This window comes from Hemicordylus capensis, chromosome 4 (assembly GCF_027244095.1).
Source record: "Hemicordylus capensis ecotype Gifberg chromosome 4, rHemCap1.1.pri, whole genome shotgun sequence".
In the NCBI taxonomy this organism is placed as follows: domain Eukaryota; kingdom Metazoa; phylum Chordata; class Lepidosauria; order Squamata; family Cordylidae; genus Hemicordylus; species Hemicordylus capensis.
This window is the reverse complement of record NC_069660.1, coordinates 114116612-114134245: the sequence shown is the minus strand read 5'-3', so window position 1 is coordinate 114134245 and position 17634 is coordinate 114116612. Positions and strand designations below refer to the sequence as shown.

General features: G+C 44.5%; 1 long non-coding RNA gene across 1 annotated transcript in view; it reads left to right on the top strand.

Moving 5' to 3' along the window:
* The window catches only part of LOC128325389 (uncharacterized), a 28706-nt gene that overhangs the window by 2551 nt on the left and 8521 nt on the right, over positions 1 to 17634 (top strand). Inside the window, exon 2 of the long non-coding RNA XR_008307417.1 lies at positions 1541 to 1700. This is a non-coding gene — a long non-coding RNA (uncharacterized LOC128325389). The remainder of the gene's footprint in view (positions 1 to 1540; positions 1701 to 17634) is intronic.

The following is a 17634-nucleotide window of genomic DNA, read 5'->3' as shown; positions in this document are numbered from 1 at the left end:
TTGCATATAAATTAACTAGGGTTGGCCCAAGATATATCACCTCACTGACAGCTGCATTTGCAAGTTGTAAAACTTAGGGGGCATTTAGGAGTTCATGGACAAATTCGAGGGTGAAACACACTGCTGCTAGAGCTTTCCCCTATGGACTCCAGATGCTCTCATTTCTCAGAAGAATCTGTCAGAATGACTGTATGGCATCATGTAACTTTGTTTTAAAAAGGTGAATGGGGAAAATAAGAGTCAATCCAGTAGTGGGACTAATTTTGTCCATTTTCACCCTCCCTGCCCCAGTTCCTGACAGTCTAGGCTGAAATTTCTAAACATGAAGATGGCTACTTGGAGGCCCTCCAGGGCTAACATCTATGCACAGATATAGACTTCATTTGCACGTAACATGGAACTGAGGGTCCAATTGACCCACAGTTCCACACCCCCCCAAACGCACTAACCTGTCCATGTTTGAACATAAAGGCCATGACCTGAACTGCATTCAGAGAGACTGCAGAGAGGAGGGGGTAATAGCTGCTGGGCTTCCTCCTTCACATGAAGGACAGCTGCAGCAGCCAATCAGAATAGAGAGAGGGAGGAGCTTCCTTCCCTCAACTCCAGTCTCAGAAAAGGCTGCCTCCAGTTCAGCGTTGGGACATAATGCTGCCAAATGCAAACCTCAGGTAGGCGCAGAAAAACTCACAACAACCCAAGGGTTCAAACTAGAGTTTGAAATGTCGGGTTAGTTTTTGAGCAGGACAGAGGTTCCATGCATTTGGCGTACGAGAAACCCATCTTCTGTCCCGTTTAACTCCAGTTTCCCATTAAGTGTGAATGCACTGATAGAGTGCCATCCCCGACTGCAGCAATTCTTGTTAAGGGAAGTTAATCCAGCAAATCTGTAGCAAAAGCCTGAAATCCACCTGTATTTGAGAGAAATAAATAGAACCTCTATCCTAACTCAAAGTTTCTAGGGCAATGGAAGAATTTTACATATAGCTTTTTTTGCTTGCAAGATTTTGCACTTCACACAGGTCTTAGGCTGGAAAGGCAAGAAAATTTCTTTCCCTTGCATGTCACCTATGATAAACTCCTCTGCAGCATCACACATGGTATTTGACACACAATAAAACTTCTCTTGAACATCAAAGTTAAATTGTAAATAATTGCTCTCTCTGCCATCCACATAAAAGTCTGCAGTCCCCAGCCAAATGCACACAATGTCATACAACTGTGGCATTCTGCTGTTGTCACAAAGTACTGTGCTCTTGGGGTTCACGTTGTCAGTGAGAAATTTCAGATGAATTACATTACTGAATTCAATTGGGGGCTGTATTTCCTATACTCAGAAACTGACACATGTTGAAAAGGTGCCATTTACATGCCTAGGACACCAGTAAAATGTATTTCTTACAACTTCTGCCAATGTAAATTTGGTGGGGCGGGGGGAGTCTACAAAGAAAACAGGTCAAAACAGATAACGTTTCATGCAATGACAACTTGTAAGAATTTATATTACAGCACTGGCTTTTCCCCTCCATTTCCTTTACAGCCCCTCGTGTTAAAAAACATCCCACCACCAAGAATTAATGTAAAATGCATGATTCACCTGCTACTTATATTTGTCCTTGGATACTTGTTCTTGGAAAAGGTCCCACAATTACACCAAATGAAGAGCATACGAACACAGGAAACAACTTCTCAGCCTACAGGTAAACCAGCTACTTGACAGGTTCCAGTGATGGTAGTTAGCCAACAGATAGAAAAATATGCAAACACAAAATCCTAGCATCCCAGTTCTATTTTCCCCCTCTAAATGCGGGGAACTGTTCTTCCCCTCAAAATCATGACTACTCTTAATTAAAAAGAGGGTGTCAGTGTTGAAAGTGAGCGGCTAGAACCAGATTGGGGTTGATTGGTCCATTGGAAAATGAAATTTCTCCGTGTGAAAGACATTAAAGGCAAGCAACAGTGCTGTTTAGCAATTCCTTGAAAAGGACATAATTGCAATCTATATAATTAATTATCCAAGACAGGCCATGTGTGGAGACATGGCGGAAAGGAGGCGATTGTCTGACAGAGGCGGAAAGAGTTCCAGAGCAGCAGGGAGTTTGGCGGGTGGCTGGAAAGCAGTTTGAGAGTTGGCTTGGGGGCGCCGTGAAGCAGCAGGGAGCTCGGAGGCTGGGGGCAGCTTCGGGAGCTGGACAGTTGGCTCTGGGGGCTGCAGGCGGCAGACAGTTGGCTGGGCTGTGCCGTGAACCAGCAGGGAGCTCGGAGGCTGGCAGGCGAGCGGATGACAGGCCCTGGCAGTGGCAGGGGGAAGCAAGGACTGTGAGACAGAGACAGAAAGACTGAGGAGAGTGAGAGAATCACAGGAGAAAGAGAGTGAGAAAGACAGAGGAGAGAGGGGAGGCTGTGGGGAGAGAAAGAGAGAGAGCTGTGGGGGGAGTGTGAGCAAGAGAGTTTTGAGAGGGAGAGTGAGCCAGGGAGTTGTGGGGGGGAGTGAGTGAGAGGGGGGTTGGGGGGGAGAGTGAGTGAGTGATAGATTTGTGGGGGTGGAGAGAGTTGTGGGGGCAGAAAAAGTGAGCGAGAGAGTTGGGGGAGAGAGCAAGTGAGAGAGTTGTGGAAGGGAGAGGGCAAGCAAGAGAACTGTGGGGGGAGAGAGTGAGTGAGAGAGTTGTGGGGGGAAGAGAGCAAGCAAGAGAGTTGTGGGGGGAGAGATTGAGTGAGAAAATTGTGGGAGGGAGGGAGGGAGGGAGGGAGGGAGGGAGGGAGGGAGGGAGCAAGAGAGTTGAGGAGAGAGTGAGAGAATTGGGGAGAGCAAGTGAGAGAGTTGGGGGACAGAGCGAGTGAGAGAGTTGTGGGGGAGAGAGTGAGTGAGAGAGTTGTGGGGGGGAGCGAGCGAGAGAGTTGGGGGGAGAGCAAGCGAGAGAGTTGTGGGGGAGAACAAGTGAGAGAGTTGTGGGGGAGAGCATGAGTAAGAGAGCTGTGGGGGAGAGAGAGAGAGTGAGTGAGAGAGTGAGAGAGAGTTGAGGCGGAGAGAGAGAGAGTTGTGGGAGCGGAGAAAGTGGGTGAGAGAGTTGTGGGGGAGAGGGCAATTGAGAGAGTTGTGCGGGAGAAAGCTAGTGAGACAGTTGTGGGGGGAGAGAGCGAATGAGAGTTGTGGAGGAGAGAGCGAGCAAGAGGGTTGTGGGGGAAGAGAGAGAGAGAGTTGTGGGGGGGAGAGAGCGAGAGAGTTGTGGGGGGAAGAGAGCACAAGAGAGTTGTGGAGGGGGAGAGTGAGTGAGTGAGTTGGGGAGAGATCGAGAGAGTTGGGGAGAGAGTGAGCAAGAGGGTTGTGGGGGGAGAACAAGTGAGAGGGTTGTGGGGGGAGTGAAAGAATTGTGGGGGGAGAGAGCGAGCGATAGAGTTGGGGGGAGAGCAAGTGAGAGAGTTGTGGGAGGGAGAGCGAGCAAGAGAGTTGTGGGGGGAGAGCGAGCGAGAGAGTTGTGGGGGCAGAGAGAGTAAGATAGTGTGGGGGGCAGAGAGAGTGAGTGAGAGAGTTGGGGGGGATGCCACAGGCTCAGTGCACAACCACACAGATGCCCTGTGCAGAGTCAGCTAGTAGTAATTAAATTCCAAAATGACACCCATAATAGGCTTTTGTGGCAAAATAACAATGTCTTGCAATGATATAAAGACTAATAAATGTACGGTGACATGAGCTTATCCTTAAGAGTTGCATCAGATTTGTGCCCATAGCGCAAACATCCCTGTTGATCGTCTTACAATCCTTTGAGCGTGTCAGCACTGAGGTCTGCCAGACATGCCAGTTAAGACTATGTCCTGAGCCAGACTCAATTCACCTCTAATCCAGGTGTTATATGAAGCAAGGACACTACATTGGTGTAAAACATCCCTGAGTGACTGGAGAGAGGCCATGGTGGAGCTTCTCTGGCAGGTGATGCAGCTGAAAGCCCAGACGTATATGGGCCACCCTGTACTCCCTGGGAGGTTCTTCAGCCAGAGGTTCCTCGTCTGAAGAGAGATTGGTGTCAGCTGCTTGGTTATCACTTTTTTCAGGACCTGAGTCACAGAGGCTTCTGGCAATGAGGGAGGTTTCAGGAAAGAAAAAAGAGCAAATTTTCTTCCACCTTCCTGAAACCTGGATTCACTGTACCATCTAGTGCAAAGGTATGTGGTTGGCTGCCAGCTCTGTACACAAATGCTTTATAGCTATATAGAGATTGGGGAAGGGGGAATGGGGGGAAATTCATTTCCCCCCTTACTTTTTCCTAAAACTTTGTTGTGTATCTCAGAGCGCTATTTTTGAACCTCACTACATGTATGTCCCGCATCTTAATCTTACAAGTTCCCAACTTTAGTTCCCCAGAAGTTATTGGACTACAACTCCCATCATCCTCAGACACAATAGCCTTTGGCTTTTGTGGCTGAGGATGACGGGAGTTGTAGTCCAACAACATCTAGGAACCCAAGTTTGTGAATCTCTGCTATAAGCAAAGGGATGCAAAAAAGGCAATTCTCCCCTCCATCTTCCCCCTCTTTCCCAACAGAAAACTTCAACATTATGTGGCTCAAAACTGCATAGGGTCTTGGGGGGCAGGGTAACTGAGCATAGGTCATTGTTGGGCTGTTACTTTGATTTTTCTGGTTTTCTGGTTTTAAAAATATTTTAAATCACAAACTAATGTACTTTTGTGTATCTGGGTTGTTTCTCATGTATATCGAAACTACTTTATTTTTGACGGCCACATTTCATTCCCAGATTGATAGGTATGAGACAACCCAATTTATTCCAACTTGCCATTTCTTCAAGGTGACTTACATATAAAAATAAAACAAGCATAAAATCAATTAACAAATGAATCATACTATACAACATTAACAGAGCACAGCAGGAATAAAAGGAGACTATATATGAAACAAATATTGATGAAGATATATACTTATAACTCCTGCTAACTGGGCAAAGAGGCATGTTTTGAAGTGATGGCTTCTATTTAGCAGGGAGGCAACAACTGTCCCTATTCACCCCAGCATAGTGTCCCTCTGGTAATTTCTTGGTGGTGTCTCCTTTGTGTTTCTCCAAAATCCTCCAAACCCCACCAATCTCCTCCTCCCAGCTTCCATTACCACATTGCTGCTCCTGATGCTTGCTCCACACAACCTGCCTTGCTGTTTTAAAAAGCCAAGAATAAGGAACAGAGAAGCAGTAGCATTAAAAAAACAAAACCCTACGAAGTACACACTTGTCTCTGCAAACTGGGTGATATTGAAACAATGGCTCATGGAAGGTATTCTCACAATCTGTGGAAAGCAGCCTGAGGGAGCTTAGCCTGCTTTCCATGGATCATGGGAACCACTGGGCGCACATGCAAGCCCCCAAAAGAGCTTTCCCCAAAGTAGGTCACCAGCTTAACTACATCTCTCCTTAGCCCAGGTTAGCGGAGCAAGCGCTCAACTAACCCGGGTTTTTTGGTCATGTATTGCTCAGCTCCTCACCATGGCAACACACAAGGAGACCCCCAGCTGGGAGGCTGCAAGCAGTCTCCTGGGCTTGGGGGTCTTTCCAGCATGTCCCTCGCACTCACACGGGGCATCCTGGAACTTCCCCAAACCTCACAGCCCCTGCTGGCTCCATGATGGAGCCGGCAGTCGTGTGGCCGGCCAATCCGGCTGCCCAGTGCTGCCTGAATGATCATCTGCGGGGAGAGGAGGCTAAGCCCGCTCTTCCCGCTAACCCACTCTCAGCGAGTCTCACTGATCATGAGACTCGCCTCATGTTCTCCTCGATTGCCAATTTTACCAAGATATATGGCATATACATATAACCCCTTTTATTAATTGCCATCCAGGTTGTACAGACTCTTTATCTTGATTACCTTTTAAATGACCAGAATGACCTGAGATCCTATAATGTGGCTAAGTAGTAGTAGTAGTAGTTGTTGTTGTTAATCAAATTTGTACACCGCCCCAAACGTTAATCTCTGGGCACTTAACAATAGCATAAAACAAGTTTAAAGCATATACAAAAAACTTAAAACAATTTAACAATTTAAAAATAAACCAGAGATTAAAACCTAAAAAATTTAGGAAGCTGAGAGGTTCTGTTTGATAGCCAGTAAAATCCACAGGAGTTCATTAAGAATCATCATTAAGTGATCTGTATGCTTAAGTATATGGTTTAACCACTGTTTTATAAATCTGCAGGTTATGTAGGGTTTTGTTGGACTTCTGTTTGTAAACTGTGCTGGTCTGTGATCGTAATAAAGGAATTGATTGATTGATTGATTGAGAAGCAGCAGCTTTCTGTAACTTCCTGCTGCTCCATTTGCTGCCCTCTGACTTTTGAAAAGGCAGGGTGAGACAACCAGGAAGAAGAGGATCAGGAGGATAATTTTCTTTCCCCAGAAAGGGACAAGGTGTCTGGGAGTGGTAGATCCAGGTGCCCACCACATTCACTAATCCACTGCCTTGCCATACCCCATTAGTAAATCAGCACTGGTACTGATGCCTTTATGTAATGTTACGGACATAGTTGTCAGAATTTTGCTTCTTCAGAAATCATTTACGTGGAGAATGAGGATGCTAAAGGTTTCCTCACATCTCCTGTTCTCCTGGGTGCAACCTAGATTCTGTTTATCTTTCCTAACAACTCTAACATGTTTTGCCAACTCCTGGGAAAGTGTTATGAAAACACAGCACAGTCTATGACACTGTGGATAGATTTTAGCTTGTTTTCATATCACACTTTGCTTTTTTGAATACTCCTGCCTTTGACTCTGGTACTGACGGGAAGAAATACATTTTATAGGTCTCCAGATCCCATGCCTCTAAATTGTGTTTTCTGAAAAACTGGCGATTTCTGCACAGAACAGAGAGATTGAATGCAAGGTTATAATTCAGTTTTGGGTTCTCGGCTGATGACATAAACCACAAGAGCCAGTTAGTTTATGAACAGAAGAAGCAATGGCACACAGAGTGAATGATTGCCTGCATATTTGAACAAAGTGGGCTTGTCTACTGTCTGGAGTCAATGCCTCCTTCAGGTTTTTTCAAGACTACCTGTCAGCAAGGAAATAAAAGCACTTCCTTTGTGAGTGCTACATTCACTCACAAAGTAAATGTACTAAACAAGTGTGTGCACATACATGCCAAAACAGTATAATAATGGCTAAACATTGTAGATGGCATATCAAATCATGGATGTTTTTAACTCTGCCGTATGACTAAATCATATGTTACAGGAATGGTATGGGAGGCAATTCCACACATCTAGTTCCTGCACCACTTGGGTAACATTTGTAAGAGAGAACAACATAGATTGTCAAATTTCATAGTTCCCCATTATGACATTCCAGCAGCCAGAATGGATAAAAATGGTCATGAAAAGGAACAAGCCATGTGGTTCCTTCTTGCAGATGTTACAGAGAAGTGTGTAACTCGATCCAACTAGTAGCTGTGTCTGTGCTTAGCATCAGTCAAGACAATGTCACTTTGGTAACATTTCCCCAGGTCAAAAGGATCATGTAATTTCAGATTAAGAAACAGATAAAGCAAGAATATTGTTATTTGTGTATCTATACAGCAACCCACTGCATCTTCAATGCACACACCCACTCATCTAGTACTAATGTCATAATCCTACTAGCAAAAAAAGAAAAGAAAAATGTTTGGGAGCGACTAGACCAACTAACATAACAGTGGAATATCACAAGTAATAGGAAAGATTTCATTTGGAAAAAAAAATGTTCTGTGGTCTTGACAAGTTTGTATTTAGGATGCATACACTGGCTTGAAAGGGGGAAAACACCCCTCCACTATTCTCCACCACAGCAGAATAGAAGAAAAGTCAGCCGCTCGCCAGCCCAACTGGGCGGTGCGGCTTGTTTGCCCCAGCCCCCTGCAAAGGAGCACCGACACGCTCCAGGGGCGGGGCCCCAGCAATACACAGCACGCTCGCGCCAAGGCAATTCGTCTTTCGAAGACAACCCCCCTCCCGATCCCTTAGATATAGGCTGGGCATGGCTGGATGCCGTTTGTGGCCGGGCAGGAATTTTTGGGGTCCACACCTAATTGGCCTGCGGTATGTGCTTTTTTTCACCTGCCCCGGTCTATATCTGTAGTTCTGGTAGGCAGTTAGTGCTTTCATTTCCCGGTCACATTTTGGCAGGTACAGTGCAGAGGGAAGCAACAGCTTATAATTGGTGATGCACCTTAGGTAAGTGTTTGGCTTCAAGGAGGAGGAGTGGCTCCCTTGAGGCTTGACAGATCAGAGATGCTGCACAGCCCCTCTTCTCTGCAAAGTGACATCCTTCCGTATGGCTTGGCAGCATTGGAGGGGCATCGTTAGTAACAGAGATCTGACCTTACGTCGGCTAGGAAGTGTGGTGCCTGCCTTGGAACGCGGGTGCCGCCTGGAGCCAAGGTGCTAACCTTGGGGGCCACTTTCACAGCCGGGTTTCTAGGAACCGCATTGTCGTGGGTGGAGCGCCAATCCCAGCTGGGCACCATGTTGGCACGTAAAGAACTATGATATCAATAAATGTGGCCAATTTCACCAAAGAATCTCGTGTCCCTGTTTCCTTGGGTCTGGGTGCAAAGGATATTGCTATGGATCCAAGATATTTCCCTAATTCTGGCTCTCCCAAAGGCAGGAAAATTGCTCACTTGCCCAGTTAAGTAGGCATAGACAAACGGAGATATGTTTATACAGGAGAACCTTGTTACTCACAGGTGTATTCCTCATAATCGTGGGCATATTGACACTCATACTAAAGGGTTAAAACCCATGTATCTGCAGTTCCTAGAGGGCCGAAAGTGACCACAGAGGTCACTTCTGGCCGGCATTTTTTCACCAGGAGCCATTTTGTGGCTCATTTCATGAAAAAACAAGGACTTTTCCTGTTATTTTTCATATGGGGGGGGGGATTTTGCGCCTTAGGGGCATTGCTGCACACAAGGAGACCCCATAGGATAAGAGAACTAAACTAAACCACCATGGGATAAGATAATTCATCCAAGTAATTTGATCATCCGTGTGGATACTGTTGGGAATTCTCTCTGGTAGAGAAACCCTTTTTCAATGATAGCAGAGTGCACAGAGGGACAACACAGCGGATTTAGTTAGGCATGCGTGTATGCTGAGAGTAAAGTAACTTGGAGCCAGTTCATAGTTTCAGATCAATATTTATTAGAGAACACTTATTTATTTATTTATTTGAGAGGCATTTATTAGAGAACTCCATTCTAGATAGGAAAGTGAGCAGTTAGGATCTCTAATCTATCTATCTAGCTGGATGCAGATGGATTCTGCATCTTCTCTGCACACATGGTACAGGGAGAGGAGCTTGCTTGCATGTTGCAAGGTAGAAAGGACAGGAAGAGAAGGGAGGAAGGAAGTTAGTCCCTAAGAGTAGCAATCTTCATTCCAGTGTCAGAGCAGTAGAGAAGGGACGACCAATGTCTTGACCCTCTAGCCCTCTGACTCACTAGTCTGTCCTCCACTCTCTTTGAGACAAGAGATAGCGCAAAGTCCTTAACTTCCAACAGATACATGGGTTTTTAAACTTAATTACAGGAGAACCTTGCTGAGACTCCTCTTATCACACTCCCCCAGTGAGGAATGGAACATTCACTCTGGTGAGCAGAATTGTGGACCCTACCAAGTTAGCAGGCACTGCTGGCTTATTGGCAGCAGCGAGAAGCTGGGCCCTCTCAGTGAAAGCTTCAAAACTGTGGTACCTCTGGCGGAAGAAATTAGAAGAGCTAATCTTTTGCTGACTTTTTCCAGGGGTTTGTAAAACCTACCTCTTTCAACAGGCCTTTATGCAAAATTCTGTGACTGTTTTGATGCTACTGTGGTATTTTGTTTTATTGTGTATTTCTTATTTTTCTGTGAACTGCTTTGACCCTTTGGAGAATCAGCATAAAAGTATTAATTAATAAATGGGGTAGGGAAGATTTTACCACACATCCAGTGAAGATGTGTGCTGGTATGATCAGCTATACTTGCCCTATGTTTATGAGCAGAATTACACTTTCAACACCTAATTTAATTTGTATGAGGCAACATAGCCCATCTTTCCTTCCACATATGAGCTTGCTGATGGAGGAGAGGAACAGGTCCACAATTCTGCTCACTAGAGTGAATGTTCCATTCCTCATTGGGGAGTGTGATAAGAAGAGTCTCAGCCTAGGATGTGGGGAGAGGCCAGATGGTTATACTCTCCACAGCTGCACTGTGCTAGAAAGTGCATGAAGTTTGGGGGGTGATCCCCACCTCTCTTTCTCTCATGTTCCAATCCAGAAAAGAAGATTGAGGCTGCCATTTTGATGTTTGGCTGCCAAGGTGCTATGAGCATTCCAGCCACATTCAAGCACTGGGATGAGAGAATGAAATTGTCCCTGATCTTGTGCAGTATGAGGCATAGTGTGAGGATAGGGACAAGGGTGGGACATGTTCCTGGCAAACACAATATTGGCTTGGCTACAAAGACCAAGAAAAAATTGTGCATCCCAGTAAGAAAGTGTTAGCAAAAAACATGGATGGATTAATTGTGGTTAAATGTATACTTATGCATTATTTAAAAAGACTTTTGTTGTTATTATTAGGATAGCTAGATTTTAAAAAGAAAGCATAGATCAGAGAACAGAGAGTTGCTTGGCAACACACAACCTTGGATTCACATAATGTGCAAGTGTCAAAGATACTCAGACTCCAATTAACAATATCCTTACTTGCTCACTAATAGTTATGTTGGTGTTGCATGACTATTGCTCCAGTGTTGCATTCTAAAGTCAAACAACAAGACTTCTGGGTCTCACCGGATCTGGGCTTTCTTTGTACAGTGCCAAGTACATTATTTATACCAGGTTACACAATGCTTTTTTGTGTGATTGAAAGACATTCTTTTCAAACAAAGAAATTGAACACAGATTGAACATATGCCTCAAAAAGAGATGTGGAATTATTCCCTAAATGAAATCACAACAACAGTATGACTACAGGATGAATTTGATAAATACATCAAAATATTTTGAGCAAATTGTCTTTTTGAGCAAGAAGCATGAAGAATGTTCCATTGTTTCCCCTTTAAAAATATTCAGTGTTTAAACACTTAAATAATCATAGGAACATAGGAAGCTGCCTTATACTGAGTCAGACCATTGATCCATTTACAGTAGCTCAGTATTGTCTACACAGACTGGCAGCGGCTTCTCCAAGGTTGCAGGAGGGAGTCTCTCTCACAGGGGCGTATCTAGGGTAGGGCAGGCAGGGCACATGCCCCGGGTGCCACTTGAAGGAGGCGCCATTTTTCTAAAATTAAATTTTTTAAAAATGGCTGCTGAAAACAAAATGGTCACTGTGCATGCTCAAATGGCCTCTGTGAGGCCCTAGGCCATGCCAGGCCATGCAGAGGCCATTTGAGCATGCACGGCAGCCATTTTGTTTTCAGCTGCCTTTTTAAAAAAAAAAAAATTTTTTTTAAATGGCCATCGCACATGCTCAAATGGTCTCTGTGAGGCCCTAGAGGCCAACAGGGGGAGGGGAGCCTTTTCATGCCCCCCCCAAGGCCTTTAGGAAGCCCCCAGAAGGGGCTACAGGTAATTTTTTTAAAAAATAATATAATATAAGTCATTGTACACTTATTCAGTTTGGCACTATGTACAGAGAGTCAGGGCTTGTGAATACTGAGCTGAAGCTTATGTGCTAGAATTGTATTCATTTGTTCTTACTTTGCTTCTTGTTATAAGTGAGTTAAATGTGATGTCTTAATAATATGGCTATTAATGATGAGTTTGTCTTTGAATTGATGTGAAATCCTTAGTAGTAAGGCCCACTGGAAGTTTCTTGCTCTCTTTCTCTAATTTTAACTGTCTTTCTGAAAAACTAGAATATATTCCAAGCAGAGACACAGTTTACTCTGCATATCCTTTAATTATGTTCAGAGTATCTGGGGAAAGTCAAATTCTCCATTGATTTTTAAAACTCATGTAATAGTGATGCTACAATGCATAGTAGAGAATTAGACAGGCACTTCTGTTTAGTTTTCCAAGTACACCTCCACATAGTATTTGGGTATTTCATGAGCTCCAGCATACTGAAATTTGTAGTTTCCCAGCATTTTTTGGTCTGGCTGCATCCACTGCTAAATAGTTCTTGAAATATTAAAAGATTAGCGAGCTTGACTTGTATTTTTCAGCTGATATTATGGTAAAGTTATCTGAAAGATGTATGTCAGATGTTTGGACAGGGGGCGCAATTTTAGTGCTTGCCCTAGGTGCTATTTTCCCTAGATACGCCTCTGCTCTCTCAGTCCTATCTTGCAGATGCCAAGGAAGGAACTTGGAACCTTCTGCATGAAGGAATACAGGTGTTCTTCCTAGAGCGGCCCCAGCACGTAAGGGGAATATTTTATAGTATACACACCAGTAATCCCCTATTCAAATGCAAACCAAGGTGGACCCTGCTTAGCAAAGGGGACAATTTGTGCTTGCTACCACAAGACCCTTCCGTTCTTCCACCCTTCCCTTCTTAGACAACAAAGAGTTTTGTAAAAGAGCTGAAAACACATTTTTCAGAAAGTGTCACTACACTTTTGAAATTGACTATCAGTAAAGCTTATACTATTTAGAGTAGTTTTTTTAAAAAAAATAATAATAATCACAGAATAGAATTATAGAGCTGGAGAGAACTTCAAAGTCATGTACTCCAACTCCCTGCTTATTGCAGGATATTGTTGCCAATAAGCTATGTTTCGGGATAGCACTGCAAAACACCCCTCTATTAGGTGCCTCAGCAGCACCAGAACGTGGGATCATGATCCTTGTGAATTTTTCACCTTGCCTAGTCAAAAAGACTTGGCTCAGAGCAGGTCAATCATGCAGGCTCTGCTGACAGTGGGCTTTCAAATTGAGCTGTCAAAACAGACCAAAACAGTTCATGCCCATGCCTCACTAATAAAGATAACATGAAAAGCTCTCAAGGAGGAGCACAGATAAATTGCACATTTTCCCAACCCATCCATGTTTGTTTGTTTATTGATTTGATTTGATTTGATTTGATTTGTATACCGCCCTTCCAAAATGGCTCACAGCGGTTTACAATTAAAACAAACGACTAACAGTAAAGAGCTAAAACAAATTAAAAAACAATATAACAATTAACCATTTAAAAACATTTTAAAACAACAGTTAAACAATTACAGTGATTAAAATCCCGAAATTAATAAACTGACTGAGGAAGACCAGGGTAGAGTCGCTCATTAGCAAACTAGAGGAGTGTATCTCTGCACCTGGGAGATAAGTAAACAAACACAGACCCATCTCACTAGCTCACATCCACATTTGCATAGTGGCTCTTGCATTTGTTGGACAAGGCACACCTAGAATGATTGAGCCCAGCCCACTATGGACACTTCTGCCTTGCACAGATTTCCCCACCCTATAGGGAGGGAGAATTGTTCGGTAAATAACAACCTTTGCCTCCGGGCATGTTTTTGGATAGAAATACACCAGCCAGGCCACAATGACTTCAGATTCTGGAGGACTTGGTTCAGGTTCCACTTGGCCTCTACAGATTCCGATAAGTGAGCTGTGGTTGCTGCTGCCCCCTCGCTCTTTCTCCCGGCTTCTACCCCACACTTTGCTCAAGAAGGAGGTCCAAGTGCCCAGCCATCATGCACCAAGCACATCCAGGAAGGACCAGTAATAACTAACTTCTCACCTCTCTCTAAGATCCCATCCACTTCTCTTTCTGCTTTTCCTCCCATGCTCTCCAGGCACTTTGCACTGCAAAGCCTCTAAGCAGGCTCTGATTTGGCACTCTAGCCAAATTATTATAAGCCTCTACCAAGACTCTCATTTAGTACTTTAGCAAAAGTATTGAATTGTCTTGCCTAACTAACCTTTTGCATTCTGTAATCCCCATTTTAATTCTTTAAAAAACCCTGCACCTATATCTTCTCATCTTTTCCAAATACACCAAACTTGCTTAAATTGATACTGGAGCCAACTGTTCCCCAACCCAAGCTAATTTCCCCACTTCCAGCCAAAAGCATAGTTGAGGTGTCTAGCCAGCACCTTGGGGCAGTTTTGGTAACAATATCCGACCTAGAGCATCCCCAACAAATAGCTGTCCAGTCTCATTGAAGATCTCTAGTGAGAGATTTTCCTATACCCCCAGTAATTGGTTCCATTGTCATAGAGAGAGTGTGCATATTGAAGACTGGTTTATTTTAAAGTTCATCTGAAATCTCTCCTCTTGTAACTTAGGTGCACTAGATCTATTCCTGCCTTTGGGGGCAGCAAAGAACAAGATTGCTATCATGCCACCCCAACCCCAGCCTTCTTTTCTTCAGGCTAAACATTGGTTGAAAGTTTCTTTTAACCTTTCTGCCTAGGGCTTGTTTCTACACAGGGCTATCTCATGGAACTGTGCACAGACCTAAAAGTCAGAGTTGGGTCTGACCCAACCTTTTCCGACCCTGCAAATGTTGATTTGGGATCCTTTAGATCCAACTGTCAGAGTTGGATTTGGTGTCAGATTTGGGGTTGTGGTCAGAGATGGGATCAGAGCTGCAGTTGGGACAACTGGGGGAAATTTTTAAACCAACAGTGGACTTTTAAAAGTAACACAGCACCAGAAAGTCACAGGGGAAGTGATGTAAGTACAGAGAATCCAAGGGGAAGCAATGTAACATTAGAGAAGGGTTTCTCAACATGTGGGTCCCTAGATGTTATTGGACTTCAGCTCCCATAATCCCCTGCCCCAGTGGCCTTTGGTTGGGAATTATGGGAGTTGAAGTCCAATTACATCTGGGGACCCACACGTTGAGAATCCCTACATTAGAGAATTGCATGGGAAACCTGGAAATCAGCTGGCAGTTGCTGCTTTGTGAATGGAAAGCAGACTAATTTTTTTTCAAGTTCTTAAAGACATAAATATGCACAGGAAGGTGGGCAGATGGTCACAAGATGGGGTTTCTACCCTAGAGTTGTTCTCTCTCTCTCTCTCTCTCTCTCTCTCTCTCTCTCTCTCTCTCACACACACACACACACACACACACACACACACACACACACCTTGACCACATTGAAACATTTAAGAGCTTCATTTTTTTTCCTCATTTGAACAGTGCTGGCTGGACTTGGTCCAATGTTGGTATAATTGGTTTTACAGATTTTACCAATCTGACTTTGCACAGGCCTACTATCTCATATGGTTTGTCCAGACCCTGACTGTCTTCTGAACCCTTTCCAATTTGCCTTCATCTTAAAGTGCAGTTCCCAGACCTGGACATGGTACTCTAGATAACATCTTATTAGTGTAGAATAAGTGGAATGATTATTTATTATTGCACTAGCATTTTTTGCAGCTGTATCACACTGAGGATTCATATTCAGCTTGTGATTGACGGCAATCATTCATTTCTTTTTATATACTCTATGCACATACTATGCATTTGATTCTTTTCTCCAAAGCGAAGAACTTTGCATGTCGCTACTGAATTACACAATCTGTACTCATTACCTGTACTCATTACCTGTACTCATTACCTGTACTCATTACCTGTACTCATTACTCCATTCTTGTCTTGGAAGTCTTCTACTTTTTACAAAAAGCATCAACAAGAACACTGCCTAAGCCTAATAGTCCTCTTTCTTTCCCAGAGCATTGTAATCAGATGCAGTACTTGCATAGCTGTGCTTAGCAGTGTTGTTCATCCTCATGTGAATAAGCAAGAAGGGATAATAATCAGTGGGCTTGAAAGGCGTTGGCAAATTTTCCATCACATCCTAGAACCATGCATCAGGAAGGGAGCAAAGACCACAAGTTAACAGATCCAGCTGACACACAGATACCTCTGAACCTCTCAATATGGAGTTACCAACTACAACCACATGGACACCAACTTGTTCATCACATCCTGGATCCTGCATCATGAAACGGCGCACACACGCGCACACACACACACACACACACACACACACACACAGACAGGTCCAGTTGGCCACTGTACCTTTCAGCAGGGAGTCACCAACCACATCTTTTTCCTGCAGGCAGTCCTTGAGTTATCTCTGTCCTTAAAGGGTTGAGCGCCTTCACATAACTGTAGCTGTCCTTCATTGGGAGGCAGACCACTTTCATTTCAAAGATACTGAGAGATTTCTTCATTCTAGCCAGTAGTTCAGAATGCTTTCCAGTTCTCCTGTTCCTGACAGTCACTCTCTTCTAGGCAGTTTCTTCCAATGTCCTCTGTGTCCTGCCCAATAAATGAAGTAGAACATAGAAAATGCCCGCACACCAACAAAGATACGAGACAATATTTCTTGGAGGTTCGGGCCACAACTTTATTAATTCAAATCCAATTAATATTGTGGCAGGAATGGGCTCTCTACCCCCTACAGTGCAGATACTAATAGCTTCTGAGCCAAGATACCTTCCCTATATCTAACTCTTGTCAGGCTATTACACCCTAGCTCGAAGCAGCCTCATGACCCTAAAGCTGACCACTGTTCTTCACCTACCCATATAGAGTCAATGTGTCAGCAAGAAGCATCACTCTCTCAAGCTGCACAGCCTTTAAGGTTGATGATGCCCTAATGCCAAGAGAATCCCCAGGCCAATTACCCTGAGCTGTGAATTCCTCTAGGAAATGGCTGGAACTCCTCTTCACACAAAAACCATGTGCCTTAGGGTGCTCGCCAACCAGCTGTGCCTAACTACCCTCCAACCCACACTGTACCTGCCACGGGGGGAGTGGGGGCTAGCCTAGCTTAGCCCCCACTCACCACTGAGCACTTAGAAACTCAGCCCAATCTTTTACTGCCTCCCTTTACTGGAATTGTGTTGCACCTGCTGGAGGAAGCAACAGGTGTGTGGCATGGCTTTTTCTCCAGCGATTTGAGGGGAGGCAAACAGCCATCAGCATAGAAAGCAAGAAAGTCCTTCGCTTTTATTGGTTGGTGCTGGGCTGGTTATGATCATATGCTTGGGCTCTGGTACAAATGAGGGCATAAGAGGTGCCTTGGGGGGTGGGGTCAGATGCAACAATTTCAGTAGTGGTAGGGAATGGAAGATTTGGTGTTGGCAGGATGGAAGGTACATTGGGGATGGTACATCAGAAATTCAACAGCTGTTTCCCCTTCTGGTGGTCCTGTCAGTGCCCAGGCCTCAGTGGAACTACCCACAGTACCTGACCATGCTCCTCAGCAATGCCAGATTGGTTCAAAATAAGATGGAGATAATCCATGATTTGATCATGGGTGAGGGAGGGAGCTGACCTGGCTTATATAGGAGACCTGGCTGGGGGAGACTAGTGGCCCAGTTTGGGCTCAGCTTCTCCCTGCTGGGTATTTGGTTGTGGAGCAGGTCAAGAGAAGTGGGTGGGGGTGGGGAGTGACTGTGATCCATCGGAATAACATCTCCCTTACTAGAAACCCTGCAAAAGAGCTGGTCTATATTGAATGTGTATAATTTGGCCTGGGAACTATGGATAGATTAGGAATTCTGTTGGTGTATCAAGCACCCTACTGCCCAACAGAATCCCAAACTGAGCTGACAGAGCTGGTTACGGAGCTAGTGTTGGAGTTATCCAGGCTTTTGGTGTTGGGGGACTGCAATGTTCACTTTGGGAATAG